Source organism: Mchenga conophoros, linkage group LG17, assembly GCF_057382185.1.
Source record: "Mchenga conophoros isolate Kocher_MC1m ecotype Shallow Benthic linkage group LG17, M_conophoros_male_GT1.1, whole genome shotgun sequence".
Taxonomy (NCBI): Eukaryota; Metazoa; Chordata; class Actinopteri; order Cichliformes; family Cichlidae; genus Mchenga; species Mchenga conophoros.
Genome location: NC_140542.1, coordinates 260097 through 272805, shown reverse-complemented (window position 1 = coordinate 272805; position 12709 = coordinate 260097). Strand labels below are relative to the sequence as shown.

Here is a 12709-nt window from a genome sequence, read left to right as displayed (position 1 = left end):
AGCGTTTAACCACTGAGAGCTAAAACTCAGCTGAGGTTTGAAAGCTGTGTGCCGGTGATTGGACATCAGCCGCTGATAAAGCTGGCTCGCCTATAAAGTGCTCTGTAAGGAAACGAGCTCCAGCAGCTCTGCGCTCGGGGAAAATACTATATTTACTTATCTTGTGCAGAAAAATGCGCTGACATTGCGTTATATCGAGCACCGGCTGCCCAGTTAAACTGTGACTATCACCAGGTAACTAGGCGTGTTTCTTGAATTAGCAGCAGGTGTTAAACAGCTGACAGATGAGGAGGAGGATGCATGCAGGTAAACTGAGGGTCTGTTGAGCTGATCGCTGGTTTCGTGAGAAAAATGTCAGCTCGTTCTTTATGTTACAGAAGCACAGAGACACAAGACCAGGCGGAAAGAGACGATCGTTCGGTGAAAATGAGAATCTGCGAATGCAACATGTGGAACACGGAGAGTGGAATATGTAAACAAACCGGTTAACGTAACCCCCTCGGTGCACTCTGCATGCTAACTGTTAGCAGAGCTAGTGAAATCTCTGAAAACATCTGAGCACTTTTGCAAACATGTTCTATGTTGACAACCTGACCAGACATACGGCGCGACATTCGCGGCTAAAACACTGTTAAAAGTGTAGCTGGTGACAGAAAAACGGGGTATTTTAAAACTACACCACCACCATTGCTGCTTGTGATTTGATCTGCATTCTGGGATAACTGGCTGCCCCAAGTCTACACAAGCAATCGATTTTCTAGGATCGACCTGTTTTGACTTACTTTGCACGGCAACCAATCAAATGTTAGAGAAGCTGCATGGGCAGCGTTAACCCCGCCCCCTGAGTTTGATGGGTGAGGCTGACAGATAAAATTATTTCATGACGAGAGCCAGGCGTCAGGACTGCCAAAATGAAATAAATAAATATATCATTAAATAATTAATTAAATGTGTCAATAATTAATTAAATGTGTCAATAATTAATTAAAATGTGAAATACATAAATAATTAATTAAATGTGTCAATAATTAATTAATTACATGTGTCAATAATTAATTAAAATGTGAAATACATAAATAATTAATTAAATGTGTCAATAATTAATTAATTACATGTGTCATAACTATTTATTTAATTAATTAATTCCAATTTTAATTAATTATTGCCACATTTAATTAATTATTTAATGGTGTATTTAATTAATTCATTATGGCAGTCCTGGCGTTCCACAGACAGGGACCCCGCCGTATTAGTCAGAGGTCCCTTTACTACAGTTCGGAGTCGCGGACCTTCAGTAATACTAATAAATCACACAGCAATAGGACATTCATGTTGTTGTAAAAAGCATGATAATATATTAAGAAATCCAAAGTATTCAGAATACGTTACTGTCATTGAGTAACGTAACTGAATACGTTACAGAATACATTTTGGGGCATGTATTCTGTATTCTGTAATGGAATACATTTTAAAAGTAACCTTCCCAACACTGTATATTAGGAAAAACTCTGAAACTGCTCCACCAGCATCAACTCACGCACTGCTGCAAAATTGGTATTCTTGATACGGACATGTGGACACTGTTCAATCATATGAAGTGCAGATGTTTTGAAACTGTGATTCAAAACAGCCATCTTACCATGACTAATTGAGGCTTTGTTCATATGGGAACCTGGATGACCTTCAGGCCTATGAAAAATGACCTGGTGCTGTCAGCATGTAGCTGGCCACTGAACCCTTTCATGCTGAAAATGAAAATGCAGGACAGAAAACATGATAAAACCAAACAATTAGACAAAAACTAAACAAACCACAAATAGAAAATGGTGCATAAAGAAGATGTGTGTCTGAGTGTGTGCGTGTATGTGATACTCAATCATGTGTGATAAAAAGCATCCTATTATTAAGATATGAAAAGAGGTTGTCAATGCTTTCAATTCAATTACAGCAGGTGAGGCAAATTCAGAGACAACACTGTGTTAAAAACAGTCCTCTGGCCACTAACTAAATTCTTTGAATTCTTTCACACTTGCTCAGCTGGAAATGCAACTGAGTTAGAGCTTCATTGGTGCTTGATGATCATTCTTGAAACCTCGTACTAAGGTTATACCCGTGTCAAAGCCTGAAACAATAAATGCTAAAGTTTGAATTATTATTTTAGGTGTAAAATGAAGATATTAGGAGAAAAATCAAGAAATCAGAACGCACACACCACATTTTAGGGCCACAATATGACACTTTCTGATTTTCTATTTATTTTTAAATGTTTTATTACTAAAAGATGATGAAAACAATGGTGTGTGAGAACACAGTGATATTTTTAAATGGTAAGCAAAGTTAAATTGCCCACATAGTCCACGCTTAATTCAAACTGTGTAAATAACTGTTGCAAAAGTGCCTTTATTTCTTTTTTGTGCATTATAATGTATAGTCTGATATCTTGTGCAGTGTAAAAACAGATCGTTTAGTGCCCCCTTCTGGCAGATCTACGTACGTACACGTAGATGGAGACGACAGCTTTTGGCCAATGGTGTGCCGCTCGACGTCACCGCTGCAGCGTGCTGGTAATGAAAGGCCAACAACACCCCCTCAAACAGTGAGTAAACAGAGGCTTCTGTGGCATGAGAGACGGCGCACGAAGCTCGTAGTAGCTTTGACCTCATACCAGAAACTCTTCTGTTCACCTGTTAGTTCCTCTTCCGCCTCCGCCTCGTAGGGTGGAGTTGTTGCTACCTGGATTCTGACAGCAGACAGAATAACTATATTTGGATTCAGTAATGCTGTTTCAGTCTGAAGTGTTTTTTATCGACATTACAGTAAGTTTGTCTTTGATAACGCTAATTGAATCAGACATTTTGGCTACTTTGCTGACGTATCGCACAAGCTTGGCTTTGGTTTGGAAGTAGTACCTGCTCTTCGGGTGCTTGACGGGAAATTTAAGCTTTCATGTAAAATTACACGCTTTCTTAGCCTAGTTTTCATTTGTTAGTAGTTTTCATAATTTTCACTTTGGGGGGGACTCTACGTCAGTTGTAGGCTATATTTCCATGCCAACAGGAGCTAAAACATTAAAGCGTTTTCTTTTTGTTCTTTTCTTTTTCCTGTTAAAGAAGATAAATAAAAACCTCTAGAGTCATACGTTTCATCCTGTAGTATGCGGGACAGTTTTCGTGCTTTTCAAACGTCGTTTTTGTGTTTAAGTGTGCCACTTTCCGTCAGCAGGAATGAGCCAGCAGCCGCGATCAAACCGGGGGCACCGGGAGAGGAACGGAGACCACCGGCAGCACAATGGCGACCGGTCAACACCATCCAACAGGTGCGCACTGCGTTCACCGTTGTTTTAAACCCAGACTGTGAAGTGAGGGCGACTGGGGCAGTTGTCTCACCATGTAATTCCTCAGATCAGAAACTAAATACACTTATTCCGCACACCCTCATTAGGATTCTCTCTGACCGTGGGAAGAAGCGCAGGTACTTCATTTCTGCAGAAATTCCCAAGAACAAAACAAGTTTTCAGATAAGGGAGATGCTTTTTGAATGCACAGTGTTTTTTTCCTCCCTAAATCTGGATTTAAATCTCCATCAGTAGTACTTTAGAGAACAACCATGTTGACATAGGTGTTGCTGGGTAAAAGATTGTAAACATGGACGGCATATCAGGGACACCTTGTTTGTCTGTATTGACATTTAAAAATTAAAATACTTGTTTGTATCAAACATCACGTTTTACATGTGTTAAAACAGTATCAGCCTACATACTGACATACACAAAATAAATGTCACTCTCGCTCCATATTTATCAAGCAATATAACATACAGATGAGGATAACATTATTAACCCCCTCTATCAGTGTTTTTTTTTTTTTTTTTAAATGGAGTGAAATTTCATCACAGCATTTTTAAACATACTAGATTTCTTGAGAAAGCATAGATTATACCTATTTGTGACACACGGTCACATAATTATCTCAAGAAACAAAACAACAATAACCAGGGTCAATATTGTTTGCCCCCTGAAACACTGACCTTTGAACTGCAGCACAAACCTCTGCTGTGCAATGATTTGCTTTAACTGTATAATTCTCAAAACATATAAAATCATTAAAACTGAGACTTACTGTCCACTTTAAACTTCAGCCAGAGTGTGAGTTGTAAGCATAGTGCAAAAAACAAAAGAAATCAGTTTAAACTTGAGGGGAAAAAAGTGAATGTTCAGTAAGGAGCAGATGGATTTACAAAGTTATCACAGTGTTTCCAAGTGTCAAGAATGCAGTGAAAAATATGAAATTCAGAGAGAGCCACACAGTACAGAACAAGCCTGGCAGAGGTATGAAGTGAGTGACTTCAAAGACTCTGGAAGAAAAAATAGTGAGAGATCTGTGTGAAGGGCTCGGAACAACTGCCAACACTAGTAAAAGACTAGTAAAGACCAAGCTGGGAATTTTAAGCTCAAAGAAGACGATCAGTAGAACCCTGCAGCGGAATGGACTGGCAGGTTGCAGATCAAGAAAAACTAAACTTCTGCAGAAGATACACCTTTAAGCCAGACTGAAGTATGCTGGGGAAACCTGATGAAAGAAAGATAAAGATGGCATAAAACCCAAAGAATCACAGTGGTGCAAGTGTTAAGCTGTGGGGATGCTTCGGTGCATCTGGAACTGGGAGTCTAGTCAAGGTGGAAGGAATCATGAGGAAAGAAGGATATAATGAAAATTTCCAAAGAAATCCTCAAACATCAACAAAACTGGATCTGGGTCGTGGCTTTGTTCTCTAACACAACATCGACCCAAAATATAATTCACTACTGTGAAGATCTACCTCCGGAAGACTCAAGTGAATGTTACTGACTGGCCTGCATAAAGCCCTGAGTTGAATCTAATTGAAAATCTGTGTGGTGAACTGAAGACCAACAAATCTGGAAGAGCTTGAGAGATTCACCAATAAAGAACGAGCTGGGATGGCTCAGCAGACTGAAGAAGCTTCTCGGATGAGAGGTGAAACGTCTTCAAGCAACTTAAAGAAGTCCAGATGCTTTTCTTTCCAAGCTCCTTAGACTACTACAAACAACTGCATGCTGTTATCTAGCAAAAAGGAAATGACTGAAATGACTGATATGACTGATAGTACCAAGGGGAGCTAATAATTTTGATCCTGGTACGTTTTGTATTTTTGTGAAATAAATCTTTCTGTATTTCTATTTAAAATATTGCAAGTGTTCCAAATAAAACCAGGATGTTTGGAAAAACTCTTTCAAAATTCCTTGCTCTTTTTAACAGCACTTGGGAAATTCTTAAACAAAAAAAAAGACATTTTCATAATAATTCTTGTATTTGTACAGACAGAAAATATCCCTTTGACTCTTTTGCTTTTGAATAGACATGTAAAGATGTCCATTTAAATTAAATTATGAGATGTTATTGTAATAATTTGATTATTCACTTGTTTAATGTTTGTTTTTTTTTGGGGGGGTTAAGCGTTACAATTGTGACCCTCAGACTTCTTGCGTCAAAATGAATGTTGTAGTCTTGTCCTTATTAGTGAAAAAATGTAAGCTGTACTGTTAGCACAATTATTTACATGTCTTTTCATCAAAAGATAACATGTAGCCTGTGAGTAATGAAGGACACTGTAGAAAAAGTTGCAGCTGCCCTCAGTCTTTTCTACTTCTACCACTATGAATGTGGCAAGGGGAGCCCCAGAAGCAACAGAGGATTGATATTTTGTTGTACGTCTGCACAAATATTTAACAACAACAAAAAATCATAAAAACGTTTTTGTTTTTTTTTGTTGTTTTTTTTTTTATAACCAGCTCAGAAACATTCAAACTGACCTTAATAGGAAACTGGACAAGCTTAGACGTGTTCATTCTGAAGTTTGGAAACGTTTTGTTTAAAATGACTTTAACCCACTTTTCCAAACTTTGTTGAGCCCAGTCCAAGAACTTGAAAGAATTTTTCTTTTGGTCATGGACCAGACTTTATTAATCCCTATGGGCTCTACTGTGAGTTAGAGTTTGCAGTCTTGTTATAATTGATGAATCTTTTGCTTCTGGTTACATCAGAGTACAACCCAATGCTGCTCTCAATTCTCACTTGCTGGTTTCATTACAGTATATTATTGTATTAGTAAAGCAATCCCCAATTTACTCATGGTTCAAGCCTCAGAGATGTAAGGTTTTCAGAGGAACACTGACTTGTAATTCATTATTGTTATATTGCTTTGTTCCTTTTTTTTTCTGAGTACTTTGTCCACTGGTGCCATAAAAATCTGAATTCCAGTACTGAATCCAGAGTTCATATTTGGCAGTGTATCAGGACTTGTTTTCAGAATCTTTATTGTCATTGTCACAGGTACAACGAAATTAAAAATGGTCCCCGATCATTGCATCATCCCTAACGATATCAACATATAAATAAAACAAAATTCAATAATAAAATAAATGGAATACTTAAAGTGCTAATAAGAAGTATCAACAAACATTCACATACATTCCCACATACATGCTTCAGTCAGCACACAGATTAATACAAGAGTGGCGTGATTGGCATTTTTTTTGTAGCAGTATTTTTTTTTTTTTGTTGCAGTTGGATAAAAGCTGTTTGAGCCTATTAGTCCTTACACTGATTGCTCTGTACCGTCTGCCTGAGGGCAACAGTTCAAACAGGGAGTGGCCAGGATGTGAGGTATCTTTTATGATGTTTTGGGCTTTTTTAAGACAGCGGGTGTAGATCTTCCAGTGTGGGGAAAGGGCAGCCAGTGATCTTTTGGGCAGTGTTAATGATCCCTTGGAGTGCTTTCCTCTGAGCCACTGTGCAGCTAGTGTACCAGATGCATATGCAACAGGTTAGAACACTCTCAATGGTGGCTCTGTAGAAGGACACCAGCAATCTCTGTATGATGTTATTCCTCCTGAGAATTCTCAGGAAGTACAGTCTCTGTTGGGCCTTTCTCAGCAGCTCGGAGGTGTTCGCACTCCAGGAAAGGTTCTCCTCTATGTTGACTCCCAGGAAGCGGAAGCTTGCCACCCTTTCTACACAGTCCCTATTAATGAATAGTGGTTGGGTCTCTGCCTTTTTCCTTCTGAAGTCTATTATGAGTTCTTTGGTTTTTGAAGTGTTGAGGAGGAGGTTATTGGCCTTACACGATAATGACAGCTGCTCCACCTTGTCTCTGTATGCAGACTCGTCATCCCTGGAAATGAGCCCCACCACGGTGGTGTCGTCTGCAAATTTCACAAAGAGGTTGCTCTGGTGGAGAGGAGTGCAGTCGTGTGTGTAGAGGGAGTAGAGCAGTGGACTAAGCACACAGCCCTGGGGTGAGCCAGTGCTGAGATTTAGGGCTGAGGATGTGTGATGGCCAACTCTGACTCTCTGTCTACGGCCCGAGAGGAAGCTGTTGATCCACATGCAGGTGTTGTAAAGAAGCCCCAGGTCTTATAGCTTGGCCACCAGTTTGTGTGGAAGGATGATGTTAAAAGCTGAGCAGTAATCCACGAAAAGCATTCGCACATAGCTCCCATGCTCTTCCAGTTGTGTTACGGCAGCATGGAGTGCTGTGGCTACAGCGTCTTCTGTGGACCGGTTTGCTCTGTAGGCAAACTGGTGAGGATCCAGGCTGCAGGGCAGGGCTGCTGTGATGTGTTTTACCATTGTTTCTCACTTATCTTTCTAATTACTGCCTTTTCACAGTAGTTGTCAAATTGTGATTCACTCTATTTTAGTATAGAAAAGATTTATATTATTGTTATACTTGGAGACTATTAAAAAATAACAATAATTATTAACAATTAGTCTTGTTCTCAGAAGCAGCTCGGAAGGAAATTTGGTACCTGGCTGACATCCCTGAGTCTAGTTCTGCTCAAAGTTTCTTCCTATTAAAAGGGAGTTTTCCTTCCCACTGTCGCCAAAGTGCTTTCTCATAGGGGGGTCATATGGTTGTTGCGTTTTTCTCTGCATGTATTATTGTAGGGTCTACCTAACAATATAAAGCACTTTGGAGCAACTGTTGTTGTGAATTGGGGGTGTATAAATAAAACTGAATTGAAATTAAATTAAATGAGGAAACTACATGCTGTAGAAAGGTCTGTTGAAAGCTCCAAAACAGCATTAAAAGCACCTTGTTTTAAATTCATTTTGTCAGTAGGGAAAATATTCTATTTCTGCAGTTAACCATGTTTATAATTTTGTTATGACATTTAAAATGTCTGAAAAATGGACTCAGGCGGAAAAAGGCTAAAAACACATGTTCCTGTCTCATTGGCCTTTCTGTCAGTGTTTCAGATTAGTTGGTTGATGATTTCCTTCATTGTTATCTTTTTCAGGTCCTCCTCATCACCCCCATATTACCCCCGAGAAGCTGACTCACATCCAAGTCATGCACGGGAACGAGTGAATCACAGTGACTCCAAATGGAACTACATTTGCTCCAGAAGAGGTAGGTCAGGATGTCCAGTACTGTGCAAAAGCCTCAACTCTTTATAGTTTGCTTGGAAAAAACAACAGTGATTTATTGAAACATGTCCAGAAGTGTATATGGAAATACAGTATATAAGACGAAACCAGTTTGTACAAATCTAATGAGCTTGAAAGTCAATATTTTGTTGAGCACAAATATTGACTATTATATACTATTATATACTATTATATGTCTGTAAAATTGTAACCAAATTTGTAATAGATTGAACTAAAGAAATGGTTTCTTTCTATAAAAAGCATTCCTGTGGTATGTTAATGTCCAACTTAACCCCCCCACCCCCAAAACCAACAACTTTGAAATACCTTCCGAAAGCCCCTGGAAACTATTGCCCAAGAGCACTTTAACCTCCTAAGACCTGAACAAAGAATGACGTGATTTTTTTTTTTTTTTTTTCTGAGAAAAATGAGATCCACATATCAGGACATTCGTAGTATAACGTCCCCGTATGTGGATATCAGGCCCTTGTAGAGCAAAATTTAGTATTTTGGTCGAGACAACCCAAAGTGTGATGTCCACGTATGTGGATGCCAGGTTAAACATTTAGAGAAAGTCTGGCTTCTTGGAAGCAAAGTATGACGAAATGAGGAGTTGCTCAAGAGCTCTGCACAGTACTGTATGTGTGAAATAAAACTGTAGCGTCTAATGGCGGCCTTGAGTTTCAGTGTACTTCATTCTTTCTATGAAAACTGCACTGACCGGTTTTCATGTGTTTACTCAACTTTGTTTTCAGAGGTTAGGCAGAGGAACACTATTCTGGGAAGCTGGGAACTTGAAATCAGAGCCTCACAGATTAGTTTTCTCCTGTGAGAACACTAATAAAGACCTCAAATGTACAGCTGAAGTTAGGTCTCAAGTCAAATAAAGTCTAAGTGCCACCATTATAGTTCTCTGAAGCCCATTTGATGCATAACAGCTTATTGATTTTAGATCAAAAATTTCAGTACTCGGGAGAAAAAATCAGGAAGCTAAAAAGTTCAAATGTCAATAACTAGAAGTACAAGTAAGAAGAAGAATAAAAGCAAGTATGATGACTCTTCAATTTAAGCCTCAGCCCTTAGAACCTGAGAATGTAAGACTGCCAACTGGCTCAAACTGCTCTATAGCTTGGAGCTACACACAGACATATTTTAAAAGTGAGCATTAACATCTATAAATAAATTCTAACACGTAGAGTAAAAAGCTTCAGTGCAACATTTTGAAATACTTAAAGCTCAAAGTGAGGGAGTAGCGGTAGTTGAGAAATCCTATATATAAAAGATGGACATCACATATTGGTTTTAGACTGAGCCTCTCACCCTGACCCTCGTTGTTGTTGTTTTTCTTTTTGAGGAATAAGTGACCATAGACACGGTGATGGCAGTGTTAATGTTATGAGTTTTTGCTGGTAGGCTTGATTCACAAACAGACAACAGCACAGATACCTGATGACTGGTGCTAAGTAATTGAATAATTAAATTATAAGATTTCACCCAAGCACAAACCTCTAGGATGGTTTGTAGCAACTATTCATGACATTTCTTATTAAACACATTTGGTGACTGTAGGGACAGACTTGTTTGTTATTTTTGTTGTTGGGTTATTTTGAGTATTTTTAAAATTTGATTTAAATTGGTTTCAGTGCCAAGAGCTGAATCAAATGTAGCCCTAAACTGTATGTGTCTGCGCACCACTTCCAAACTTAGATATTTAATTAATGATCATATGAGGCAAAAAAAATAAAAAATCAGGACGCCTCACCACAAAACGCTGGTGCTGTTTTTTTTTTTTTTTTTTTTTTTTTTTTTAAATGATTTGAAAGATTGATTTTTCTGTAAAATGAACTCAAATGCCTGTTCTGTGTGCTGACAAAGGTATCATCCTGATCTGCGCTGTGCTGACCAACGCCCTGGTCCTCATCTGTGTGGTCGCAGCTCAGATGGTTACGTCGGGAATGTCCTCGGCAGCCAGCATGGGCGGCTTCAACCTCAACTCCAACATCAACTTTGAGGGTACTGAGCTGCAGAAGCTACGAGAACTAGACATGCAGTATAACCAAATGAGGGCACCAAGCATCTATGGCGGCATCCCCTTCAGCCTCACCTTTGGAATAGTCTCACTGCTGTTTGTGGTGTCTGGGAACAAACCCCCCCACCGGATGTCGCGAAAGCTCCTGTTTGGAGCGCTGGTCTTTCAGGCGGTGGGCGCAGTGGTGTATGTGGTGGCTGTCGGCCTCTACCTGCACTTCATGATCAAAGTCAACTCCACAGATGTGTGCAAGCAGCGGGAGATTCTGTATTCGCGGAACGGCTACACCTGGATGAACTGTAACGTGAGTGGGGCCGATGCAGCTGTGGCTCTGTTCGGACTCATCACCGCCATTCTGTACATTGCTGGCACAGTGCTCACTTTCCAGACCATTCAGCACGTGAAGCGTTACCTACAGGAACAAAAGCGGCGGGAAGAGGAGAAAAAAGCAGGATCGGAACAACCCACAGAGGGCTCCGCTGTGGGCCGAGACCACATCTGTGTGAGGGAGACTTGTGTACTGTGGTTAAGGGGACACTTTAGTTTCTGCTACAATGACATCTGAACTGATTCAAAGAGGATTGGCTCCAAATGTGTAAGACTGACAGACGGATCACAGGAAACATTTAAACTTACAACTCTTCATCGTCTCCACATGGACACAGCTACTTTGTAGTATAAACTACTTCTGTGTTACTGCCCAAAAGTGACTGTGGATCAGGGGACATAAACAGTACAGTGAGGTAGCACTAATGTGCTGCTGTGGCTTAGTTGGATAAAAAAAAAAGAAAAATCTTGCATAGCTAGAATACATTTGGGATTAAAACAGTACAGTTGAACACTAAAACTAATGTATGACAACTAAACCTGCCTAGTACTTAGTGAATTTAATGTCGTTCCTCCGGCACTGTAATACATGGATGAATATTAAAGCTTTTCCACTTATGGAGAGAACTAGAAAATAAAGTGAAGACTCAGCCATCATTCATCAGCCCCACATATTGTTAGTTAGCTCAGAAAATGAAATGTATTATGTTGACTTTTTATGCACATTCCCTCTCATTTTTGTCAATTTTTATGTAGAAGTTTTTGTATGTGTCTTTAAAAAAAAAAAAAAAAATCTTCTATCCAAATGTAACTTTGTTCTCAAATGTGTCAGTTATCTCAGGTAATGCTGAACATGACCGGCTTGTGTAAGTTAAATCGCTGAGTAAATCTTCAAATGGCCTGTTTTACTGTTGGAGATAGTTTTCTAATAGTAACATGTACACTGCTTAATGTTTTTTTTTTTTCTACCAGTTTGCAGCATTTTATCTACTGTAATTAAACAGACTATGATTCCATTTAAAAGCTGGATCGACTGTCATTAGGGGGCAACAGAAGTCTGAGCGCCTGTTCTGCTGTTTGTGTTCCCCTGTTCTGTGCCAGCCATGACATCACTGCTGTCACACAGTGGAGCGCACACATACAAAAGGACAGCAGTGATGTAACTGCGCTGACAACACAAACTTGTCAAAATTCCCCAGAGTGATAAAATGACCTGACTTCTAAATTTACCATTTTAGACAGCCTGATCATCACAGCAGCACTAACAAATTTCTTCTTTTGGTTATGCTCTTTTAAGTTTGGATATTCTGGTTGCTCAGCTCTGCCAACATACCTGTTTTAAGATAATAATAATGATGATAATAATAATAAGGCTGCAGATAACTCTTATTTTAAATATCAGACTGAAATAATTAGCTGACAGGAAACTGATGGACAAGCAAATGTTCTCCTGCTCCAATTTCCTGTGTTGTCAGCAAAGGGACGTGATGAAAAAAAAAATATATAAAGCTATTAACAATTAAATATCTAAATTATATATCTAATAAAAAAATCGTGAGGAGCATTTTCCATCTTTAAAAATGAAGGAAAAAATGTGGTAGACAACAGTAAAAGTCATTTCACCTCTAGACAATTATTGACTTCAAATACACGGTGACCATGTATCCTTGGGCAAGATACTGAATCCTGAGTGACCCCAATGCATCGGTGTGTAAATGTAAGAAAATGAATATAAAAGCATTGCAAGTAGGGCTGGGCCATATAATACCGTTCACGGTAATACCGGTATAATGTTAGGCAATGATAAAATGAAAGATCGCGATAGAATATGGGTAAAACGCGCATGCGCAGTGCCTTTGTTTTCATACGCACATGGCGGAAAAAGCATGGTGGCGACGGAGAA

The 12709-nt window shown here is 39.2% G+C and overlaps 1 pseudogene; it reads left to right on the top strand.

The window, feature by feature from the left end:
- Positions 1-2628: 2628 nt before the first annotated feature.
- Positions 2629-11829, top strand: LOC146554775 (MARVEL domain-containing protein 3-like; annotated as a pseudogene).
- The last annotated feature ends 880 nt before the right edge of the window (positions 11830-12709 follow it).